The sequence below is a fragment of the Equus caballus genome, unplaced genomic scaffold, assembly GCF_041296265.1.
Source record: "Equus caballus isolate H_3958 breed thoroughbred unplaced genomic scaffold, TB-T2T haplotype2-0000748, whole genome shotgun sequence".
Taxonomy (NCBI): Eukaryota; Metazoa; Chordata; class Mammalia; order Perissodactyla; family Equidae; genus Equus; species Equus caballus.
The window spans coordinates 16,959-41,468 of record NW_027221979.1 but is presented as its reverse complement, the minus strand read 5'-3'; the positions used below and the strand labels follow the sequence as shown (position 1 = coordinate 41,468).

General features: G+C 39.7%; 2 long non-coding RNA genes across 2 annotated transcripts in view; both read left to right on the top strand.

Moving 5' to 3' along the window:
- LOC138922310 (uncharacterized) overlaps nt 1-22,962 on the top strand; it is a 47,605-nt gene extending 24,643 nt beyond the window's left edge. Inside the window, exon 3 of the long non-coding RNA XR_011435396.1 lies at nt 22,596-22,962. This is a non-coding gene — a long non-coding RNA (uncharacterized lncRNA). The remainder of the gene's footprint in view (nt 1-22,595) is intronic.
- LOC138922312 (uncharacterized) lies at nt 8,700-12,954 on the top strand. The gene is made up of 2 exons (XR_011435399.1): nt 8,700-8,907; nt 11,025-12,954. It is a non-coding gene; the product is annotated as an uncharacterized lncRNA (long non-coding RNA).
- Nucleotides 22,963-24,510: the final 1,548 nt, after the last annotated feature.

The following is a 24,510-nucleotide window of genomic DNA, read 5'->3' as shown; positions in this document are numbered from 1 at the left end:
TACTGAGTTTATCCTCAGTTAACTGAGGATTGAGCCTCACAGTGAGCATTTGGGGGTTGGTACCACGACTCCTGTTTCCTAGGGGAGGAAAGGTGTGTGTGGATACAGAGGTGAAAACGGTAGAGGCTGGCTGACTCCTAACACTCTGTCAGACCTGGTCAGAGGGAGAGGACAGCCAGACAAGTCTGTTATGCCTGAGAGTGTTGGAGTTTCGAGACAAAAAGGAAAAGTCAAAATAGGAATGGGAGTGTGGAAGACTGTGGAGAGGGAAGGCTGTATATACCCGCATTTTTGAAGTTGCTTTCTTTATCTTAGTAGGTTTGTTTCTAAACCAGCGTATATGAGTGTCATTCTAGCAGATGCTGAGTCCCTAAAGCAGAAAAGTAATTGCATTTTGTTTTTAGTTTTAAGGATTGCATCTTCCAGTTCATTAGAAATTGGTAAGATCACACCATAGGATTTGGGAAATCTTACTTCTTTGCTTAGGCAGTTTGGTTGCTAAAAAGGGCACTTTTGGGGACTCTCCCTTTGCCTATTGTTTTCTAGCCTTTGATAATTGTTTTTGTATCATGATTATCTCATATTATGAGGACTATTTCTTAGATACACATTGGTTATATTGTAAACTTTATTTTAAGCCACCGTAGTATGACAGTCACTCCTTAAAATTAACAAATACAGAAAAAATTAAAAGATGTTCCAGAAGCCATAAGTCAAATGATATGAAACCAAATAGCACTACTGTTTTTGTTTGGTATTCAATTCAGAGTGCTCAAATTGTCTAAACCACATGAACTGTCAAGCATTTGTAATTGTGTAATGTCATGCTTTCCAGCAGAGTCAGCCCCTTACTAAGCTGACAGCCAGGAGAGTCCTTCCATAGCAGGGATGTCTGCATTTGAGACACATGTAGTGCTTGTTGGAGATCCGAACATAGGCTTCTTAAAACAAATTTTAAGTACTTCAGCTCTTCTAGTTTCAGATGCATTTTGCTGAAGCTGGATAATCTCAGTCTTAATTGCCAGTGCTTTTCAATGTGTTTCATGTTCCTATTTCTCTTTTATTTTCTCTTATATGCTTTTCCCCCCTTTAAACAAAAACACAAAAAGTTTTAAATAAAAGCAAGTAAGGTAATAGGAAGCCTAATAGGAAAAAGATATTTATTGTTTGATGCATTTGGAATAATAGCAGTGTAATCATCAAATGTAGCCAAAGCCCAGCATGCTTGTCAGTTACTAAGGATAATGGAAACTTTGTGTTTTAAACCTAGAGCAAGCAACAAACCACTTCTTTCAAAGTGTGTAATTCACTTGTGATTTCTGCTGATCGTGGATTCCGGACCAGAATTTGATGCGTATTATTGGATCAATTATTCTAGAATGAGAAATCACAGTTATAGAAGTTCATATAACTATAAAACCATTAGAATTTAAACTAAGGTGGTAATCTACTTTTACAAATAGCTTAGACAATTTAGATCATTCGAGGAGAGGTAGTAGGAATTATAGTCTTTCAAAAAATGAGACCAAATGGTTTTCATTAAGAATCTTCAGGGTCTGTAATCTGGTTTTCCATATGGGTGGTGTTTAACACCCTAGGATTTCAGGGTGGGAGGTGGAGGCAGTGTTTGCTAAAAGTGACATTCCTCAGAGTCATTTTGCATGACAGATTGTTGACATCCCTATTGAGTGCACTTTGTTTACTCTCCTTCCTGATTCACCTTTCTTCTCCTTTTTTCCCCTCTTCTCCACACTTCAGCTCTCTGTCTAGTAAATATATGTTAGGTTTATATTATTTCTTTTGAAGTTAGAAGGGACTTTACTCCATGGGGTCCCAAATCTGGCTCATCAGAATCACTCAGGGAGCTCTCTGAAACTACAGATCCTTGTCCTTACCCCAGACTCTGTTAATCAGGATCTCTCCATGGGTGGGACCAAGGGATTCATGTTTGGCTGATTAGCTAAACTGATAAATGATTGGTATTGTCTGTGGTTCCCTTGTGTTACAGACGTGGAGGTAGTAAGTCCAGGCATGCTCTTCCAGGGACAGTTGCATTTCTCAGAAAAGGTTGTCGAAGGTCTCGAAAAGCCTTCATTAATGGTAGAGTGACAAGCGATATGATAATTTTTGGCCATTGGTATGTGGCAGAGATGGCTAGCTGTCCATCTAAATCAGTTCTGTCCTTCCATAAGATACAGTTCTACAGCTCCAGGTTTCACTTTTCATATTCCCTTGCGGCGAAGCAGGTATGAGTGGAAGTGGTAGATGCCCCTGTCCGGGAGGGGGAAATTTCCCCCTTATTCCTCTTGAGTTCTTGTGGCTGGCCTCATAGTAAAATGAACACAAGACAGATTAAAGAGAAAACTCGAATGTAATGCGTACACGTGGGAGATCATAAAATTAACGCTCAGAAGTGACCAAAGCAGGCAGCTTTTATACTTTTTACACACAGAAACACTAAATTTGTGAGGATTTGACAGGACAAAGATACTTAGGTTTGGGTGCTTCATTAGTAAGCAATCTAAGCAGAGTTTGGACTTGTGGTGGTAAATTAGTAAAAAAGTAACAAGGTGTGTTTATACAGGCCTCTCCGCCCTGAATTCCACCCCCTCCCAGCCCCACCCTTTTTGCTTGAGGAAGATTGTTCCTGAGCTATCATCTGTGCCAACCTTCCTCTGTTTTATGTGGGATGACGCTGCAGTGTGGCTTGATGAGCGGTGCTAGGTCCGCCCCGGGATCCGGACCTGCAAACCCTGGGCCGCCGAAGCAGAGCACGCCAACTTAACCCTTATGCCGTTGGGTCAGCCTCGTGAGGAAGCTGTTTTTCACATGGGAGATTCGTTTGCTGCTTTCAGGGGGAAATGGAAAGGGTCAAAGTGCAATTTTTGCATCAGCTGCTTCTCAAATAACTAAGTCAAAATAATCAGCGTGCCATTGTAGCATATTTTGGGGGCAGTCTGCCCTGGGTCCCAACACTGCTTTTGAGTCAAGATTGCAAGACTACTGTTAGTTATGTCTGACCAGATACTGAAAGTCAAAGGTCAGCAGATGGAAGCAGAGCTGGTTGGGACATGGAGAATTGTCTCAGAGCACGTCTCGATGATACTTCATCAAGAGTCTGCTGCTTCCAGGCTTGCTTTCTTCAGTCAGCTGAATGCAGGGAACGAGGAAGCTCCAGGGCAGAGCTGCAAGATGGAAGGAGCCAGGATCCCTGAGTCGGCCTGCAACAGACCGCCTGCTGACCAGGAACACCTGCCGTGGAAGTTTACCAGAGCGAGAGAGAGACTTCTGTTGTGCTTTGGCCAGTTGTAAGTGCACGTTTTATACCAGTATGGTATTAGGGCATTATCTTCTTGTTAGATGGATTCTAGCCACTGTATCCAAATCTCAAAGGAAAGGCAGGTTCTGAGTATGTAGAAAATTAGTATTCTGCAGTTTTCCTTCTCCACGTGTATAATTCTGTTATCTGTTCCTCAGAATGTAGACGTGTGATGTGACAGAGTTGGGACGTTTTATTAGGCTGCAGTACTTTCTTAGAGGTGTAATCTGAAGGAGGCTACTACTCATGTGAAAACTGGTGATTGAGGATTTGTGATGCCAACTGTGAAGGTTGCCAGCAGTGGAGGAGAGACTGATCTTCAGAGCACTCTCGTTTAATAATGATCTTAGGGCTAAGAATTATTAGTTTTTATTGATTTCCTAGAATTTACATAATTGAAAAATTAGCAAATGTATAAGGTATGTATGATGTGGCATTTTCCAAACTTAAGTCATTTCCCTACTCCTTCATTGTTTTTGCTGTGTTTTATACCACAGCATTTTATCTCACTCTTGTTTTTTGTTTGTTGTTCTGTTTGTTTGGTAACGTCTGTTGCCAAGCTTCCTTTTTTTGCTTGAGGAAGATTCTCCCTGAGCTAACATCTGTGCCAGTCTTCCTCTATTTTGCATGTGGGATGCTGCCACAGCATGGCCGATGAGTGGTGTAGGTCTGCACCTGGGACCCGAACCCACCAACCTGGGCCACTGAAGTGGAGTGTGCCGAACTTAACCACTACACCACAGGGCCGGCCCCTTTCTCACTTTTTTCTTTTTAAACTTAGCATTGTCATAAGAAGTAATACATGTGGAGTCATAGGTTGGTGTGTTATTTTTTCCTAATATCTATTTGAATAATACATACTTATTTAAAAATCCCAACATGTGGTAGATAACTTTATTTTAAACGCCACTAGTGATATTTCTATCATACCTGGGAAATGCTGTTCACATAATGAATATTATTTTTTAGGATCTTCAGTGCTTAATCCATAAAATTCTAATAGAAATAGATGCAGTCACAGGAACTAGCGGACGTACTGTGTCTAACAGGGCTTTGGTTACAGCTTTTTCCTATCACAGATTAGTATTCTATTTGATTAATATCTACATTTGTTTGTGACTGAGGGACAACGAAAACAGTGTATTTAAATAATTTTTGAACAGTGTTAAGCAGGATGTGCTTCTAAAGTTAGTGAGGAATGGGCCTAAGGAAGTGCTAATGACCGTGACATTAAGATACAAAAATCTTGGAAAATACTGATACTTGTGGTAGAGAAAGAATTTGATAATCCCGTGATCCGAGGGTGAAGAAGATAATGAGGCTTGACCGGCCCCGGGGAAGCGTTGTTAGATTAGTGACTTAAATTTCAGGTATTGAGGAAAGAATTCCAGTAGGGAAGTTTTTCGCATTTTCCTCTTCTTCTCCTTTTATTTGCCCATATCTTTTTGTTCACTTGAGAGTATGTAAGATGTTGTCCTGGGGACATTTCCTATCAGTGTCAGCAGGAAAGAGTACTTTGTTGGAGGGGTGCCCTGGCGATCCTTGGTAGCTGAGGAAGTACCCACGTGCTGCTTCTCTCCCCTCTCAAATGGTTTTAAAGTTCTAGAATTTGCCTAAACCATTGGATTTATATATAATTTAAATGTTAACTTCTTCCGTCATTTTGGTAAGTTTGTCCCTTGGTGTATAAATTAATACTTTAAATTTGTTCTAAAACATCTGTGTTTAAAGTTGAAAAGCAAGTTGCTTATTTCAGGTGTTCCAGAACTTTGTAGATGAGTCTTATACACTATAGACAGTGAGCACATTGAAACTTAGTCTTTTTGGTTTTCCTTTTGAAGAGTCTAACTTCATATATAGTCCTGTTTTCGCTCCTGACTTCCTTTACCCATTTTTTATGATTTGAATCATTAACACCCTATACCAGCAGGCAGGATAGTAAAAGCAGGCAAGGTAAATAAAGGAAAAGTGATAGAACTTCAGATGAGTTAATTTTGTAATTTGTGTTAGATCAGTTAAAACAGGAGTATGTTAAAATAGTCAAAGAACAATCGTTTAAACTTTGGAGATTTTTTGCCCTTTTCTCACTTAGAACAATTAATTGACAGTGAGATGTGAGAGACACTGACAGAGCTTTAGTGAAAAGCAGCAAAATGGAATTCAGAAGGAGAATTTAGAGGGAAAACTTGAAAATGGAAATGCAGTTTTGCTAGGTGAAAACTAAGGAAAAGGGGATCAGGAAAGTTACAGAAAAATGATAGCATTCTCGAATGAATGGCATAACGTTTATAGAGAGAACCTGCTGAGATGGTGAAAGAGTCTAGAGATGTGTGTGATTGCAAACCTCCCCCCTTTTTGAGCGAATAGACCGTTCAAACTAAATTAAGAAAAGGATATAAAGTCTGTTGTTTGTTTTAATATTTCATGACTGATTTTATAGATGAAATTATATTTTACAATAAATAGGAAGAAGAATTTATGTAGCCTGTTCTATTTGATGTGAAACAGCAAATCCCGTCTCTCTGTAGCTGTGAAGAAAATTCGTTATAATGTCTTTAGTTGTAAGAGATGGTTTCATTGTGATTAGTTACATTGATGATAAAACAACCTTTTCAAATGGCATACGACACGAATGATCGTGTGTGTCTGCTTTTAATGGCATTGAAATTTTTCATTTTCTGTTTTACTCATAGAATTTTCCTTTTTTTATGCTGTTTTCCTGTTCCAATAAGAATTTTCTTCCTTTTGAGAAAAATCAAAACAATTAGATGGAAATATTAACAAAGCATTAATTTTAAAAATACATTTTGAAAGGAGATATATTGGATTTTAACTTTTTGTGTAAAATCTTTCCTACTACACAAGATAGCTTTGTCAGAGGTGGTTAAGATCGCCATAAAATTGACTTTATTACTGGATCAATTTAATGTATTTGGAAAATAGTACTTGAAGTGTAGGAACATTTTAATAAAAGAAACAGCCAAGTAAGAAAACTGGGCTAATGTTACAGTTTATTTTTGTCCCATGACTTGTCACGTTATGTTGCTGTTACTACATCCTCACGAGTAGTGTTGGGAAGGGGAGACTCTTTGATAATGAAAGGGGTGAGGTCTGTTTATTCTGTTACAGTCACCATGGCTTGATCCCTATTAGTATGGCTTTTTAATGATTGTTTTAGCTCTAACTTAAGCGCTAAACAAATATTCTAATTTTTAACTTGCAGGCAGAATCAAATTAGGTATTTGAAACAGAACATGGGTATCCCCTGGAATAGGAACAGTATTCTCTTCTGACTTGAGTGCGAATTTTTTTCTCTCTGTCGATAGTTTTATTTACTCTGACCATTTGGGCTTAAGAGCACATAGTTCTAGCTTGTCTTGGGTTTGTCCTTGGACTCTGGCTGGGGAAGGTTATTTTTAGAAGTAGGCTAGACATGGCATGTGAGATGCTTTGGAGGTGGAACTTAATCAGATGTGAGTCCTGTGACCAGAGGCCCCTACATCTCCGAAGTTTGAATGCCTCCTGCTAGGTGAGGGTGAGGAAGTTTTGTATTCTGTGTGGCCAAAAGGATTGTGACTCATTCAGCCCCAGTGGCATGTGGCTGTATAGGTGTTTACTGCATGGGCTGCCCCATCAGGTTTGGGGAAGAGTAGAAATAGAGGTTGCTAACATTTCTGAGCTTAGCTGGACAGGAACTCATGGCTACTGTTATCTTTGAGGCAAGTTGTTTGCTATAAATGATTCTAGGGGCCAATAAGAATGAATGCCTTCATCCAAAATGAGGTTTTTCAGGAAACATGAAGACATTTCTTTTATTCCATACAAATCTAAATTTGAAACTCTCTACCTCATGTCTTTGTTAGTTAGCTCTTTAATAATTCTTGATTTTAGTATCCCAGTTTTTCATTGTAAGCCGTGTCAAGTCTGGTTTTGGTAGTGGGAGAGGCATAAATGTAAATGTCAGTTTATTAAGTTTTGAAATCTTTCAGAAGTTTGATGGGAATTCTTCTCTTCAACCAGTATACTTCGTGGACCTCCTCCCGTGTACCTTAATACTATTGTGATAGTATAGAACATTCTTGTTAAAGGTTGGAGGGTATAGGAAAGGAAATCTATGTAAAATATATACAAACGAGGGGTGAACTTGAGCCCTATCTACTCTTGCCAAGGTGCAAAGGAGAGAGAGGGCATTATATTAGTTATCTACCGATGTGTAACAAATTATGTCAGAACTTAGTGGCTTAAAGCAAATAAGCATTTATTATCCCCCAGTTTCTGTGGGTCAGGGTGTGGAGTAGGCTCATTACCCAGTTGGTCGTGGCTGCAGTCAGGATTTTGTAGGGGCTGCAATCATCTGAAGGCTTGCCTGGGGCTGGAGGAGCTGCTCTCCAGGCAGCTCACTCCCATGGCTGTTGGCAGGAGGCCCCAGTTCCTCTTTGGCTCTTGGTAGGAGGCTTCGGTTCCTTGCCCCCTGGGCCTCCATGTGCACAGGCTGCAGAAGTGTTCTTGCGACAGGTCCCCCACTTCCCTGGGCGGAGTGATCAAGAGAGGGGGCAAGCAGGATACCGGCACCTCTGTGACTGTGTCTCCAGAGCCGAAAACCCTCACTGCCACTGTTTTCTGTCCCTTGCAAGCACTTGGTCACCAAGGCCAGCCCACACCAAGGGGAGGGAATTAGGCTCCACCTTTTGAAGGGAGTGTCAGAGAATTTGTGGACTCATTCTGAATCGCCACAGGCATTTTCCTAGTGGGGGAAGGTAGAGTTAACAGACTTACCCTTAGGAATGCAATGCAGCCTGTCCCTGGCACGTTGAGGAGGTGGGTTTGGCTGGACCCGAGTGTTCAGGAGCTGATCCCATTGTGAATAAACAACTATGTTACACATCCATTTGTGGTAAAATTGCTTCTGATGTTACCAATAAATGGTTTTTAGGGTGTTAAATTTTACTCTTTTGTCATGGAAGAAGTTATTCAACTTGTGACTGTTAGCATTTTCATAGAAGAGTGATTTTTTTCTTTGTAGGATCAGATACTTTATTTTGTGGTCTCTGTTACAAAGTGATGTTTCTGATGGGAGAGTGTGGTGAGAGGAGGATTACATAAAGCACAGCTCCCTTTGGTTCCCCTTAGGTTATGCACATGGTGTTTTGTAACGACAACGAATACTACAGTTTTCTCCTGAACAGACTATATATGGACTTGGTGGTACTTTATTAAATCAGGTAATCGTATAAGACATATACTTTCGATAAAAGGTCCAATTGAAAATGGTAGATTAAGAAAGAGATCTGAGCAGTCCGCTAATTTCCGTTTATTCCTGTCTTGCTCAGCTCGCAATAGGCTTGTAGGAAGTCTTACGTGTCCTACCTTGCCCTTCCAGGAGGAGACTGTGCTGTAGGATCTCCACAACTTCTGGAGTTCGTCCTTTTTTGACCTCCTCAAAGGGAAAGGGCAAAAGAGCATTGGGAGCTTTTATAAATGCACGTGTGTGCACGCCAGCCATGCTGCACACTATCCCCTGTTGTGACTTTACCATGGGCCTGGTGCCAACACGTGCTAACTGCACACTGCTTGCACCACTAATTTGGGTAAGTCTAGGAGGGGTGAAGGGTGAGATGGCGTGGGACGGAGGCAGGGAGAAGGTGGTTTCCTGTGTGGGTGGCCTTGTACCAGTGAGAGAGGATGTCTGTGAGTGTGAGTGTGTGTGTGTGTGTGTGTGTGTGAGTGAGTGAGAGAGGGTGTGAGAAAGAGACAGAAAGCAAGCTCAAGCTGCCTTAATGTCTACTGGTTAGAAAAGAGAGAAGAGATGAAAAGAGAAGTGAAGACTGGAACAAAATAAGTGAAAACTGGAACAAAAAGGAGGGAAATGAGGGGAGAGACTTCATGTGTGCTGCCCATAGTCAAGATAGCATGTGAAGTGGTTGAGAACTGTTAACGTTTCCTGGAATAATTTCTTTAAAATGCTGAAAGAAACTTCCTGTGAGAAGCGGCCACCAGGTGTCATCAGAGGGCTGCTATTGATTTGTTTTGTTCTTGTTCTTAAAGAGTATTGGAGTGTTTCGATTTCTTTCTTGCAAGTGTGTTTTTTTTTTCTTCTTTTTAAACCACAGCAGAGACTGTTTCAGTCAGAGCGGGGACTTTCTTTTGGGAGTTTCTTGCTGGGCTAATAATTTTTTATGGGTAACACTGAAGATCAAGTTACAGGTAACTTTTTAGTCAAGGAACAGCTAGTTGAGAATTTGGATAAGAGTTGATAGTCTAAGTGGAATTGCATATTTGAAAATCTTTGTGGAGTTGGATGTTGTTGAATTTGCATAGGCAGCATGTGCTTTAAGATTTGGGAATAACATATCTCATTATTGTAGTCTGAACACCTGCTATGTCTTGTGAGTCTTGAAACCTGACTATGGGAAGAAATTCGAGGCTCATTTTCTTTCTCCAGTGGAACAAGTCCCAGTTCTTTCAGAGAGGACAGAGATGATGCCTTTCTTAAGGGCCAACAGTGAATCCCCTGCTTGTTCTGTTGTTTGCTTTGTTCTTGAGGGAATTAACGATGCTTTCTGGTACACAGTAGGCTTGCAATAAGTGTTTGTTGAATGAGTAAACGAAATCTGTCTCCAGAAAAATGAGCCCTTAAACTGTCCGTCCCAATTGGGTGATTTTTGAATTCTTCTTTAAGAAAGACCCCATCCCCTGTCTCCGTTGGTTACAAGGTACTTGTTCGAATAAGCTTTCTGATGAAGATTTTTCCTTTTAATTTATATTTGCATAAATTTCCTCATTTCTGTTTCATCTTCTGTAGATCACTATAAGATACTTTTCTAGATCACTTTAAGATACTTATTAAATCACCTTGCACTCCCGCTTACTGACATCATTCTAGTTCTGGGCTTTATCAGTTAAACTATTAGAATGTACTTTTTCTGTCTCGAGGCTTTCTCGACCTATACTATGTCCTGTGTACTGAAAAATTAACCTTCCTTAAGCGGTGCTGTGTTTTGGTGACTCCCCACTGACGCTACTGGATAAATCCCAGCTTTGAAGTCAGAGCCTTCTGTGGTCTGGTCCGGGCTGGTCATTTGCCTTTGTTTTAAGTTGCTGTGCAGTAGACAGCCAGTGCTGTCGCTGTCTGGACTGCTCACGGCCTTGCACACTCACTGTGTGTGTTTTTGGCTTTGCCTAATCCCTTCCTTCTACTTGAGATGTTTAACTCTTCCTATCTGCTTCTTCAACAGAAGACAAAAACGGTTTTAGTTTCTTCAAGGTTTAGCTGAAATAACATTTCTACTATTTTAGCCAGCTATTCTACTTGGGAGTAGGATCTCTTGCTCATTATACTGCTATAGATCTTGGTGTGTATCACACACGTGATCCTATTTGGCCTTGTGTGAGTTCCTTTGCGTATATGTCACATGGCTTCTAATAGAATATGAGGGCAAAGAATGGGTTCATATCAGTGTCCTTCCTTTCGTATGCTAGGCACTCAATATATATTTGTTGAATGTTTGTTCTTTCTTGCTATAATGAGATGATGAATTGACGACCTCAGATGTGTATGGATGAGATTTGTGCACCATACAGCTTTGCGAAATGTGAAATTGCCCTATAGATGAAGCGCAATCTGTTCTTTTGTGTATTTTACTAAAGAATGTCAACTGAATTCCTGGGGAAGGGGAAATGCTGATATGTCCTCCCCTGTCTTCAGGACACAGATGGCCCAGACGTGTTTGTGGCTCAGTGAAGGTGAGGGAGCTGCTGAGCTGCCAGTCCACAAAGATTGATGAAATCTGAGAACTTCAGAGGAAAGAGCTGGCGTGGCACCAAGGCCATTAGCATATGGAATCCTTATCAAGTGTATCTCGGCTTACTTGCACATTGAATTTTCAGTTAGACTTCTTTTAGTTTACTTAATTACCTGCTTATAACAATTCAAATAAATCCTGAGAAGTTATGTTTTGTGTAGCTAGGGAGCTGACTTCATGTAGATTAACACTGGAGTCCAAAATCGGAGAGAAGGGAAGAGTCTCACGTATAAACTTCACATTGTGTCTTTGTACTCAGTTCACTTTGGGTTCTGTCTAATGGAATGCAGTGCCTTAAAACGTTACATGGTTGTGTTTTCAACTAGTTTTATCTTCTGTAGTATATTTATTTTCTAGAAGGATATATTTTAAATGTTTTGGCACCGATAAAATGTAGAGAAATGTAAATATAATGGCAATTAGACAGTTTCATTTTTAAGATTAGTAATTTCTCTTTCAGTGAAGAGAAGGTGAGTCAGGTATGGTAATTTTTCTATTTAAAATGGGGTACTAGCATTATAGCATATGCATATATATTTTTCTTTAAAATCAATGAGTATTCAGTATTGGTACTAAATTTAAACCTGGTTGTTCTTTAACATTTTCTAAAATTGATCTTCCCTTAATGGGCTTTCCGTAGATAGGACATAAGTTGAGCCTCATGTTCAGTGATTTCTCTCCTATTTCGGAGCCCAGTTAATCTTCACTATGGCCATCACTCCGTCACTTAATCCACTTCATGTACTTACACTCTCAGCGATATCCTAGATTCAGTGTTCAAAGCCTAAAGTTCAGCCAAGTTCCCTCATTAGAATTCCCACCTTTGGTTAGTCTCGTCATAGAATTTTGAGAGAAAAGACCCGAAGCTCACTCTTCTACATGAACCTCATAAGAGTTAGCATTTCCTAGCTTAGAATGGAACCAGGGACACGGTATGAATGTCAGAGCCTTAGGACTTCTCCCCTCCTCACGCCTGAATTGTTGTAAGTCATTCTAGTTCTTCCACGTGGGATGCTGCCACAGAATGGCTTGATGAGCAGCGTGCAGGTCTGCGCCCAGGATCGGAACCGGTGAACCCTGAGTCACCGGAGCGGAGCACGTGAACTTAACCAATCGGCCATGGGGCTGGCCAGCTAATTTTGTATGTAAACTTAATTCTCGGTCAAGATGTCCTGGATGCTCTTGGTATTTTTAATCTCACATTGTTCATTTTCACTCTTAACTTCAGTCTACAGAATATGTCAAAATGGGGGCCCACAGAGAAGCTTTCTACACTGAAGTTTTTTTTCTTGGACTGATTCTTCAGGCCTAGAAGCTCTCTTTATTGGGCAAGTGACAGGGTAGCAAGTTCCTCCCCGGCTCTCAGTATCAAGAAGGGTTTGATTATAAAAGAGAGCTTCTCTAAACCTGTTCAGGAAAATAAATAGTAAAATATAAGTCTATCATTTTCATAGGACTACCTCATTGCCAGAAAGAGTCCTACAATCTTTTCCGTGTTGTCATGTACCTCTACTTAAAGGGCATAAAAGAATATCAGGAATCACTTTGAAGAATTAATCTAGCCCAACACACCCTTATAAAGAAGATTTAATAGTTTATTTAATAGTTTATTTGACCACCTACTCAAAATTTGTTTATCTTCAGTTTTCCTCTAATTCTGCAATTTTGTTACAGTTTTACCTAAGTTTCAAACAGATAATCACAATTTAAATTAAAAACAAACACTTCACAATATAGGAAAAGCCTGACTGAAAGATAAATTGTACATCTCAAGTTAGCACAACAAAATGTGTTTGATAAACTGCCAAATAAATCTTTGAGTTGCCTCCCCGACCCTTGAACTGATTTTTTCTCTTAAGGGCATAATTAAGCTTTCATTCAGAATGCCGTATACCTCACATTGCGATTATTGCTCTTATCAAAATCAACCAGTTGTTCTCCTCAACTTGCCCTGAAATTTTAACTCCTCCGGAAAGCTCTCAGTTGCACACTCTCTACAAACATTCCACCCATCTCTGGTATCCAATGCCCACAGCAACTCAAGGAGGCGTTTGCAATTTTAATACGTTCCAGAAACAGGAGTTGAAAAATGACGAATTCACGATGATGAGAGGAAATTCTGGAGGTTTTTAAAAAAGAAAAGATTCTATCATATTACTGGACTGTAAGAAATATCACTAGCAATCTTTTTTCATACAATCCTAGAGTTCATTAACATTAAACCTTTGATCATGTAAGTAGAGTTGCATGACCCCATTTCATTACTGTTATTAAAAATAATGGTACCTACCCTGTATCTCCCAATCCATGAAGGAAAATCACCTACAAGAGAAAAAATTAATAAACAATGCCCAAATAAACCCACACAGAATTGATACACACTAGCGTTGGTCAATTCTGGATGCCAGAATTTCAGAACACTACCTTCAGCAAATCAAACTCCATAGAGCTCTCTTCAGTGGGAAAAATACTTAATTTCTCTCACTGTAGTTCCGAAGATAATTAATGTGCGGCCTTAGCACTTAAAGAGGTCCCAGTTAGACATTCTTAAGTGCAAATAACATTCTAGGAAAAATAGTTTGTTTCAAGTCAAACCATGCAAGTCTCATGTAAACTGTAGACTTTTTCCATCACAAAAAGGAGCTTCCGGGGTTAAAAAGACATTTGAGCTCCTCGTACACGGTTTTCTAAAAAACAGCACCCTGTGATGTCATAAGTTGCCAATCTTCAAACTTCTTTAATTCAGGACACGAGTGCAAGGTAAGAAAATAAAGTCATTTTCTTGAGGACTTCAGACTTCCCTCACCCACAAACAAGAGAGAAACGAGCAACGGAGCCACCTCGAGTTAGGGTGCCTGGCCGCTAACGCCGGTCCCTACAAGCTGGGGACTCGCTCCGCAATGCAGAGGGCTCGGGGCTGACGGGGGCGGGCGCGCTGATCCTCCGGCCCGGCCGCAGCCCCGGAGCCCTCCCGACACCGACCACCCCACCCCACCCCACCCCACCCCACCCAGCCCACCCCGGACCCGGCGGAGGGAACCCACCCACCGGCCGCCAGGCGGTCAGCGACGCCAACCCTGCGCGAAGGGCAGTGGTGAGCAGCGGGCCGAGGGTCCCCTCCGAGCCCCGGCTGCCGCCACTCACCGCAGCAGTGGCCTTCCGGGCGGCGGGGATGATGGCGGGAAGCGGGGCAGACGTGTTATTACCGCACATACACCGGCTCGACCGACAACGCGCGTCGCAGGCGGAAGGGAGAGAGGGCTCCCGGCCCGCCCCACCGGGCGCGCGCTCAGGTGTCGGCGGCCCGGCGGCGCTCTTTCCTGCTGGGCGTCCGGGACACCCTGGGGGAGACGCTCTCAGCCCCAGCGGGACTGCGTGGTCCCTGGAGCCTGGGCTTGCCTTCCGCTCCTGGGGCGCTGTAGTGAAAAGAATGAGCCCCAAAGCCAGTCATCCGCAACCCCACATACTCCTTCGTTTCCTGAAGCTGGGGTGGACTCGTTTGCGCTGGGAGAGGTCGCTCGAGCTTTCGCTGTATTTCCGTTTGGGGCTACACCAGTGTGCAGTTTTGGAGTCGACTCCCCTCCTCCTTTAAACTTCAGCTGAAAGAGAAAACATTCAGTTGTCACCGAGAATGCACAACTTATTGATCGATGGATAGTGACATAGTACTGATTTAAGCATGAGACTAGACGGTCCCTTTTCTGCACAGGTGGGTCAATGCATATTAAATACATGGTATGATCTGGGAAAGCGCAAGAGATAGAAACCCCGTAGAACCAAAATGGCCAGACCTTCTGAAGTTTATCGTTCAATGGAGAAAGTTAAATGATATACACAGTCCTTAGGGAGTACAGTGTAAGATAGGGAAAGAAGCTGGTGAACAAAAGGCTTTAAAACACACACACACACACACACACACACACACTCACTCACACTCACTCCACTTTAATTCATAGGATAACCAGAATGCAGTCGTACTGTTTTTTATCTTTCTTGTCTTGGATTTGAGTGCTGAGAATTTGGGGGGCTCTCCGAAATGTTAAATTGATGCTGATTTATTGAAAATGATAATGTGACATTTCACTTATGAGTCTACAATTATGTCAGGCTTTTAAGTACTTGGTTGTGATTTAAGTATTTGGTTGTGATGTTAATAGAGACTAAAACTATCTTTAGCTGTTATGTCAACCTAAATGAAGCTGTCTGGGGGGCAAGCTCAAAAAATGAGTTTATTTGGGAATAGCCGAGGAATTGCAATTCTGGACGTGCAAACTATGGTGAACCATAGGCAAGTTGGAAGAGACAAGGGGAAAGTTAGTTTTTATTAGGTGTTAGGAGGAAATTAAGGAGGGTTATTTAGAATAAAAGTTCATTGGAGAAGAACAAGAGTGTAAGGTTGTGACAATGCGTTGTCGCTGCGGCAGGGACGGATCTTCCTTCCTTTTCTTAAAAGCAGGAGATGAAATTCCTAGGTGAAGATGTCCTCCGTTGCACCAGCAGAAAAGTTACATTCTTATCATCACGGATAAGAAGTTGGGACTGAGAGAATTTTATACAAATAGGCCTGGTTAAAATAATTCTTATCGTCCATCTTCCTGCCAGTTAGGCAGGCAGCAGTGAGTGGTATGTACGTGAGAGGTCCCCCTTCAGGGTTTCATGACTCCATTTTAAAAGAGGTTTTCCTTTATTTTCACACTTACTATGAACAAAACATGTTCCAAGACACTACTAGTCTGAGTTTTTCTGTGATGTAATATGTAGAGTTCCAGGTGCCACCAGCGGTTCTATCAACTGACTTCCGTTAGTTGGGAGTAGGACAGCTCAATTTTATCTAGAGACATGCACAGCATAACAGCGTTTGGGTCAAGGACGGAGGGCATATAGGAGGGTGGTCCCGTAAGATTAGTACCATATAGCCTAGGTGTGTAGTAGTCTATACCATCTAGGTTTGTGTGAGTACACTCTATGATGAATTGTGTAAGTACGCTCAATGATGAAACTGCCTAACACATTTCTCAGAATGTATCCCCATCATTGAGCAATGCGTGGCTATATTTCTGTCATCCTCCCCTCTTAGCCAGTCCAATTGCTGCTATTCCTGCAAGATTCACCGAAGTCTTACATCCTCTAAGGAACCTTAGTGTTCTAATTAATCTCTTTGTCCCCCAGATAAGAGAAAGAAAGAAATATAGTAATAGAAAAAAGACAAAATTAGCATTATTTTCAGAGGATGATGATGCTAAGGTGTTTAAAGCAAAAGCCAACTGAGTAAATTTGAAGATTGAATTGGCTCTATTCAACAATTCATGAATTGAGCAGCATCCCAGCTAGCAAATAGAAGGGAGGTCCAAGGAGCTATGCAAAGTGGAAGGCTGTTATGGGCAGAAGGGACGGAATAAAGGAAGTTTCTAGCAAAGAGCAGATTCGGGCAAGATCACCTTCCTTTGGGGAAGAGTAGTGTGGGGATCTATGAGGCAGATTACTCACTCATGCCGACCAGGTAATTCCAGATTGACTAGTTAAAGGTCACATTCCTGTGAGAGACTGAAAGTGCAATTAAGTCTTGATTTATTGATGTGGGACTTAGCACAAGTGACACCATTTTGTTCCTGTTTTTTCTTTTTTAACAGTTCTCCCCCTTTGCATGAGACTCTTAGCATAACTTGAAAGATGTGATCAAAATTTAAGGCATTAGTGCCACTCTCAGCTACCGCTCTGTTGGTCTCACAGCTTTTACTGTTTCTCCGTGTTATAGTCACAGGTCATGAGGTTTTCTGCTGAATCCTGTGGTATTCACAGGTCACGACTTCACATTCATTTGCTTGATGGTTAGCAGCTGCAAACACGCATTTAAAGCTTTTGAGAGAATACAGTGCATCAGGGAGATTACTATGACTGTTACTGGTAGGATAATTCCCATGTCTGGAGTGCACTTCAGAGCCATGGTCCCCAAGACCCAAACCAATCAAAATCCAATAAGTGAAAGAAATACTCTGTTGAAGGAGTCACCTTTTTAAGCCAAGTGGCGCACTCAGTGATTTTATGTAACTAAATTTCAGCTTCCCCAGAAGTGTTAATCCAGGTGCAGCGGGTGGTGGCCACAGCACAGACACATCCTTGCTCAGCTAACAAATGATCAAGGGCTGTCATATTATCAAGAACTACTTTGAGCTGAGAGTCTAGAGATTTTCATTGGGCAGCTATTGCTTTAGCAGCGAATTCTGCAATACTTTCAAGAGTTAAGGAGGGATTTCTGATCACAGCCTCATTTGTACTCACTCCTAACAAAGGAAGTAGGGACCTGCCGAAAGAAGCACATCCTGAATCATGAAGGCCTCCTGGCAGGTCTTTTCGAATTGGATGATTAGGGGAGTTGACCAATGAAGTGTCTTAGCCTATTTGAGAACAGTTGAGTGGCACAGTTAGATAACCTAAGGGGCATTGCCCAGTTATGTGTTAGCCATCTAAGCATTTATAGGTCCAAGGAGAATGATCACCACCACCGATGAAATTAAATCCTGTTGGGGCGTAAACCATTACTGCTCAGGTGGCATTGTTCATGGGTTCCAGCATCATGAACAGATTGGAGTTTTTGATGATGAATCCAGCTGTCTGAAAGGTTGCTCTCCCTTAGTAATGGCTTGGGAGATATGATGGTGGCATTATCTTGCCAGGCCAATGCCAGAGTAAAGGAAAGAAAGAGAGGAAGACAGTGTTTCATGTTTAGTTAAAATGGGAAATCTTGATCTGGTGTCTTGGGTGGAAGCAGTCTACGTCAATGTCAGCTGCTTCTCCTGCTCATCAGTTTGATTCAGAGGTCTTCAGTGTTTGTAAAGGACCAGAGGTCAGGAGGAGCTTTCTTCCACTGTGAGATGTGTAGCCAAGGTTTAAGTCCTGGAGGTTTGGCTGCCATCTGGGTCGGGAGGAAGACCTAGTATATTCCTTTCCAAGGAGATTCAAGGACAGTCTTTGGTCTCAGTGATTCCAAATCAGAAGGATGGGAGGCAATAGGAAACATTCGGTTGGAGAGTGGTAGCCAGATATTTGAGAAAATTAGAAGAATTTAGGATCCAGTTCAGTTTACAGGTATATAACAAAACCTCAAAGACAATTAACAGGGTTAGAATCTAAATATCTACAAAGGTGCAAACATAATTTTTCTCTCTACAATTACCCCATTTTTTACCAAAGATAATCAGAGTAAAACTAATTTGTTTGTATTAAACTTGGCCTGATTATTTACATGAGTGTAGCAAGAATGGTGATTGACCACATAAGCTCTTTTAAGACTGCTTTGCTGGAACTTTTTATAAGGAATCTCAGATTTGACTCTTTCAAAGCCTCTGAGGCCAGGAAGCCGAGCCAAGTTTCAGGCAGTTCCTTACAGCTGTCTGGTCATGTCTGAATCTATGCATCTCTCTCTCAACTATGACATTCCAGTCAAAGCCTTGGTAACATAGCCAATGTTTTCAATTGTACCCTGTTAGAAGGAGAACAGATTCTTATTGAAATTATGCAAGTAACTTACTGTATTGCCATGAAAAGAACACTTGAGTTTCTAAATTCTGGAGGGATCATACAGGGAGAAAAAGTAAATGTTTCCTCTTTGTTTACAAAGGTATACTTTACCAATTGTAAATCATAGGTAGCTTAAGAGAAAAAGTTTCCTTAAATCTGGAAAAACAAAACACCAAAGAACCAGAAATGTTTCAAACAAGAAGTCGTAAAAATTGTAACTATCCTTCTCAGCTTATTCAGTCCCAGGTTATTAATTCTTGTTCTGCTTGAACCCAGTTGTTTCTTTTAGTTCTGGAAATTCTTTTAATCTTAAAAACTAATTCTAAAATTCATAAACATGTAGGAGTATCCAGGAATGTTAAAAAAGAAATAGAGTAATTGGCAGTTTATTGAAGGGGATTAGAATGCACCACCCAAAATATGCCATATGGATTATTTTGAGGTAAGGCCATTGAGAATCAACAGATACAGAAAGAAGCCTTCTTGGAGATTCTTTATCTGACTAAGAGCAGAAACTTCTAAAAGCTGAGGGCTGCCATAAGTCTCTTCTCCTAAGGGAGTTTTATGGCTATGAAGAAGACAGAAAATCGGCACCAACATGAGCCTGCACAAACAAATTTTAATAAATAACCTTTATCTTTCCTTAGTTTCCCCCTATATTTACCTCCTCACAATTTACCACCCTTAGAAGCTCAAACCTCTTTTCCTTTGTCTTGTCATTTCTTCACAAATTTATTTCCCTTTGTGAAAATGGTAACAGTCTGCCTCTTTAGGATTTTCATGTCATTTCTGAGGCCCCTCCACCATATGCATATGAAATAAACCTTTTTCTCCTGTTAATCTGTCTTTTGTCAGTTCAATTTGCAAGACCCCAGTTATTGAACCTGAGAAAGTAAAGGAAAAAATTTTTTTCCTCCTCATCAACATCATCTAGAATTACAAAAATTGCAAGAGTAAATTACCAATGTAGGAAAGGATAAGCAGATCAGGTCATTTACTGAATGCCCTTAGTTACTCAGATTTATTTCTAGAACAGAATTAAAACTCCAGGAAAAAAAAAAAGCACACGGGAGAAATAAGTACATATTAGAGGTGGCATTTCAAATCAGTGGAAAATGATAATTTTTCAGCAAATGATATTAAAGTAATTGGCTACATTTGGGAGAAAATTCAGGTGGTTCCTCCATTATTCCTCCCACCAAATTTTAGTCAGTATCCAGAAATTCAAATGACTAGCATTTACAAGGAAGTGCCCAACTTTTCTAATAATTAAAGAAGTACAAATTAAAACAATTTATTACTTTAGATCCATGATATTGGAAAGATTGGAACAAGCTTAAATTGCGTACACTGCTAATGGTGTGTGGTATAAAAGGGAATGACCCTGAAGAACAATTTGGGAAGATCCAGTAAAGTGGCAGATGTGCATAGCTATGACCCAGCAACTCTACTCTGGGGGCCTACTTTGGAAACCCTCACATGTACGTACACAGAGAGACATATAAGAATATTAACTGCAGCGCTCTTTCTAAATTGAAAACTGAGAACAACCTAGACACTCATCAACAAGAAAACGGATAAATTCATTTATATGTGAAAACACATTAAAGTACCATATATTGTTTCTTTCCGATGTTTTAAGATATGTGATGTACAATGAACTGCACATACCTAAAGTGTACAATTTGATAAGTTTTGTCTTGTTATATACTACTCAAACTATAACCACGATCAAAATAAGGAACATATCCATCACACACAAAACTTCTCTTGCTCCTTTGTAGTCTATCCCTGTCTCTTCCCTCTGTGCCCCATCCCCAGGAGACCTCTGATTATTTTGTCACAATAGATTTGTTTGCATTTTCTAACACTTCTTTCTCTCAGCATCACTGTTTAGAGATTCATCCATGTTGTTGTATCAGTTGTCATTTCTTTTATTGCTAAGTAGCACCCATTATATAGATATAACGCAATTTGTTTATCTGTTCCCCCGCTGATGGGCTTTTGAGTTGTTTGCGGTTTGGGGCTATTACAAATAAAGCTGCTATAAAGAATCTTGTACAAGTTTTCATGTGCATGTATGTTCACATTTCTCTAGGAGTGGGAGTACTGAATCAACTGGAAGGTGAAGTCTTGACTGTTTAAGAACCTGCCAAAATGTTTTCCAAAATAGTTAGTTTAAACATCTGATCAAATCTTTTGCCCATGTGATAAACTGGATTCTCTTATTATTATTGAGTTGTAAGAATTTTATGTCTATTCTAGATACAGTTACTTTGTCAGATACGTGTTTTGAAAACACTTTCTCTCAATCTGTGGCTGGATCGTCTATTTTCTTATGTGTCTTTTAAGGAACAAAAATTTTTAATTTTCATGAAGTCAAATTTATTGACTTTTCTTTTATAGTTTATGCCTTTTATTTTAGTTTATGCTTTATTTAAGAAATTTTTGCTTAACCCAACATCACTAAGATTTTCTCCTATATTTTCTTCTAGAAAATTTATAATTTTGGCTCTTATATTTAGACACTTATTATGATCCATTTTGAACTAATATTTCCATATGGTGTGAAACAACGATTAAGACTTTTTTTTGCGTATATGGCTCTCCAATTTCCTATCACCATTTATTGAAAAGATGATCATTTCCTCTTTGAATTCTCTTGGCTTCTTTGTCAAAAATCATTTGTCCACAGGATAGCCACATAAAAAGAATGAAGTTGTACAGCTATCTCATACCATATACAAAAATTTACTCAAATGGATCAAAGAGCTAAATGCAAGAGCTAAACCTATAAACTCTTACAAGACTACGTAGATTTAAATCTTTGTGACCTTGGATTAGGCAATGGTTTCTCAGATTTGAATAGACATTTCTCCAAAGAAGATATACAAATGGCCAATAAACACATGAAAAAATACTCAACATAATTAACTAATAGGGAAATGCAAATTAAAACCAAATGAGATACCACTTCACATCTGCTTGGATGGCCATAATCACCAAAGACAGGTAAGTGTTGGCTAGGGTGTAGAAAAATTGGAACATTCATGCTGTTGGGAATGTAAAATAGTGCAACTGCTTGGGATATTTTCCAAAGTCTGGCAGTTCTTCAAAAGGTTAAGCATAAAGTTACTCAGCAATTTCACTCCCAAGTATATAACCAAGATAACTGAAAACGTATGTCCTCGCAAAAACTTGTAAACAAATGCTCATAGCAGAATGATTTGTAAAAGCCCCAAAGGGGAAGCAAATGTCCATCAACTCATGAATAAATAACCAAAAAGGTGGTATATCCATACAATGAAATATTACTAAGCAAGGAAAAGAAATGATACATGCTACAACATTGAAAGCATTAAACTAAGTGAAGAATCCAGTCACAAAAGACCACATATTGTATGATACCATTTATGTGAAATGTCTAGAATAGGCGAGTCCATTGAAACAGAAAGTAGATTGGTGGCTGCCTAGGGCCAGGGTAGGAGGATTCAGGAGGAAATGGGGAGTGACTGCTAATTGATACAGGGTTTCTTTTGTGGGTGACCTAAATTTTCTAAAATTAAATAGTAATGATGGTTGCGCAACTCTCTGAATATACGAAAAACCGTTTAATCGTACATTTAAAATGCGTGAATTGTATTGTATGTGAATTATATCTTAATAAAACTGTTACTTTAAAAATCTATTGTCCATAAATTTGTGAGTCTACTTCTGAACTCTCTATGGTGTTCCGCTGGCCTGTGACTATTCCAATACCACGTTGTCTGGATTACTGTCTCTTTATGATAAGCTTGGAATCAAGTAGTTTTAGTCCTTCTACTTTGCTCTTCTATTTCCAAGTTGTTTTGGCTATTCTATATCCTTTGTAGTTCCATATTCATTTTAGGGTTGACTAATGTATTTCTTCAAAAGAACCTATTGAGATTTTCATTGAGATTCTCTCAAATCTACAGGTCAATTTGAGGAAAAATGACAACTGAGTCTTCCGATCCATGAACCAGTATCTCTCTCCATTTATTAAGGTAATCTTGGATTTCTGTCAGCAATGTTTTACACTTCTCAGTGTATAGTCCTGAATATCTTTTCTCAAATTTATTCCTAGAAAATCCATGTTTACGTTATTGAAAATGGTACTTTAAATTTCAGTTTGACCATTTCTTGCTAGACATAGAAATGTAACTAATTTTTGCATATTGACCTCGTATCTGCAATGTTGCTAGACTCACTTAAAAGTTCTAGTAGCTTTTATTTGTAGATTCCTCAGGGTTTTCTTAGACAATTATGCACTTGAAAATAAAGACAGTTTTACTTCTTTTCCAATCTGCATGTTTGATTTTTTCTTTTGCCTTACGGTACTGTCTAGGACCTCCAATAGAAGTGGTAGGTAAACATTGTTGCTTCATTCCAGATCTTAGGGTAAAAGCATTCAGTCTTGCATCCTGAAATATAATGTCAACTGTAGGGTTTTTGTAGATACTCTTTATCAGGTGGAAAGAATTCCCTTTTATTCCTTGTTTGTTGAGAGTTATTGTACTGAATGAATCTTTGTGCATCGAATGTTTTTATATATATATTAAAATGATTATTTTTTCTTTAGTTTGTTGATATGGTAAACTATATTAATTGATTTTAACATTAAGTCAACTTTGCATTCCTGGGTTAAACCCCACTTGGTCATGATATATTTTGTTTTTTCACTCAATTCATGATAAGTTGTTTGTTCAAAAATTGTGAAGAATTTTTCCATCTATTTTCATGAGGGATATTGGTTTATAGTTCTTTTTTCTTGTAATGTCTTTATCTGGTTTTGGTATCAGGATAATGTTGGCTACATAAAGTGAGTTGGACAGTATTCCTTCCTCTTTAAAAGTCTGGAAGATTTTGCGTAGAACTGGTGTACTCCCTCCTGGGATGTTTGGAAGAAGGTGGGGGGGGAATAGGGAAATGCTTGTCAAAGGGTACAAACTTGTAGTTATAAGACAAATAACCTTTGGGTCCTATTGTACAGCATAGTGATTATAGTTAATGATACTGTATTGTATACTTGAAATTTTTTAAGAGAGTAGTTTTGTTTGAGGAAGATTAGCTCTGAGCTATCATCTGCCACCAATCTTCCTCTTTTTGCTGAGGAAGATTGGCCCTTAGCTAACATATGTGCCCATCTTCCTCTACTTTACATGTGGGACGCCTGCCACAGCATGGCTTGATAAGTGGTTCCCATGTCCGTGCCCAGGATCCGAACCGGTGAACCCTGGGCCGCTAAAGCAGAGCACGCAAACTTAACTGCTATGCCACTGGGCCAGCCCCAAGACAGTAGATCTGAAGTGTTCTCACCACACACAACAAAAAAGTAACTGTGATGGATGTGTTAGTTAACTTGACTGTAATAATCATTTCACAATGTATGTGTATATCAACGGTTTGCATTGTACACCTTAAGTACATGCAATTTTTATTGTCAATTATACTTCTGTAAAGTTCGAAAAAAAATGTTTAGTAGAATTCAGCCATAAAGTCATCTAGGCCTGAAGTGGAAATCAATTTCCTTAGTAGGCATAAAGCTAGTTATGTTCTTTATATCTTTTTATTAAGGGTAAAAAACAGCTTTATTGAGATATAATTTACATACCATACCACTCACCCATTACAAGTGTACAATTCAGTGGGTTTCGATATATTACATTATTGATTTTTTAAAATTGTGGTAAAATATATTCAACATAAAATTTGTCATTTTAACCATTTTTAAGTGTACAATTCAGTAGCACTAATTCCATTCAAAATGTTGTGCAACCTTCACCACTGTTTTCAAAACTTTTTCATCACCCCCAACAGAAAGTCTGTAATTGTTAAGCAATAAGTCTCCAC